We start from the raw sequence: 1,495 nt of genomic DNA, 5'->3' as shown, positions 1-1,495 counted from the left end.
GGCTACGATGCAGCAAGACTGGGAACCACACAGCTACCTGGCAGAACAGAAAACTAGCAGAACTGGAAGCACCTGAGGAGCTGGTTGAGAACTGCAGTCTGAAGTCGTTTTCTTTGATGGGAAAAAAAAGGAGTTTGAATACACCTTTGACCATATCGTCATCAAAAAAGGGGAAAAAAGGACCAGAAAAACAACAACGCCGTCTTCTCAGGTAGGCTAACACACAAACGCACACACACACACAAAGGAAAGAAATAGGGAAAAAAATAAACAACACATTTCCTTCTCAAACAAACATATCCATCAAAACAGTCAGCCTGACAGTCACAGTGCATTTTCCCTCTCTCCGTTTCCCTCTCCATTGTGTGTGTGTGTGTGTTCGTGTGTGTGTGTGTGTGTGTGTGTGTGTGTGTATGTGCGTGACAGAAAGCGGGGATGTCAGGGAACAGCTTTTCACTGAGCTCAGGGCCGTCACGTCTGCCTCCATGATGACTGATGATGATCGTGAAGAGTGACGGGCAGCTGCAGTGTTTTCTCAGCTACCTACCCCCCCCACCCCCACCACCCTAGGCCTGCCTGGCATTTACATCATGTGCCATGTTCTCAGAGGGAGCCTGTCACTCAGCTGTCATTCATACGGATGGACATATGGCACACAGACACAGAGGAGCATGAAAGGGAATGGCAGAGTAGGGGTGAATCCTTACAGGTGGTGCTCTGCAGTCGAAGGCTAAGGCTCCATTTCATTGCCTGGGTGGCTTGGCTTCGCCCGGCGAGGCCACATGCCAACATCAAGGCAAATACAGGTGTGGCAGAGGCATCAAAGTCAGCCCATCAGAAATGTCACACACTGAAAGGTATAGCTCATATCCTAGGTCTGTTTGTTTGTTTGTTTGTTTGTTTGTTTTGGGAATGACAAGCGTCCACACTTTCCTTTGCAGGTAGTTCAGATATCTAGAGATAGTGAACCACAAAGGTCTTTTGAGCCACCATTCTTGTGAATAGAGAAATAAAAAGAAAAACAAAAAAGGAAAGGGAGGAAAAAAAGCAGCTAACAGCAGTTGTGTGAAGCTTTTTCATCTGCAGATCCCAAAGCAGCAGCACGCCGTCCCGGAGACGAGCTGGTACAAAACAAAACACACTGCCGCAGATGAAGCGGGTGTCAACAGGTAGGATTTTATGTGTCTTTATTGTGGTCATGACATTACATGTTGTTTTGAAATGACGTACAAAAGTGTAACAGAAGTGAACATGGCTCAGACGAGGTAGAGCTTCCACATCAGCTTGCTGGCTTGAAAACTACACAGTATAAAAACATCCCAACAAACAACCCAAATCAAAATGAAAACAAAACACTCCAGTCTGCCTCTGCTGCTTATTATTTTTGAAGTGATAATAAATACAGATATCATCCAAATACGTTTTGGATAATCATATCTTCTAAGGTAAATTAACAATGAAATTCTCGACAAATAAAAAAGCCAAAGGACACAAT

Source organism: Lampris incognitus, chromosome 9 (assembly GCF_029633865.1).
Source record: "Lampris incognitus isolate fLamInc1 chromosome 9, fLamInc1.hap2, whole genome shotgun sequence".
NCBI lineage: Eukaryota > Metazoa > Chordata > Actinopteri > Lampriformes > Lampridae > Lampris > Lampris incognitus.
Note: the sequence above shows the minus strand (reverse complement) of the source record.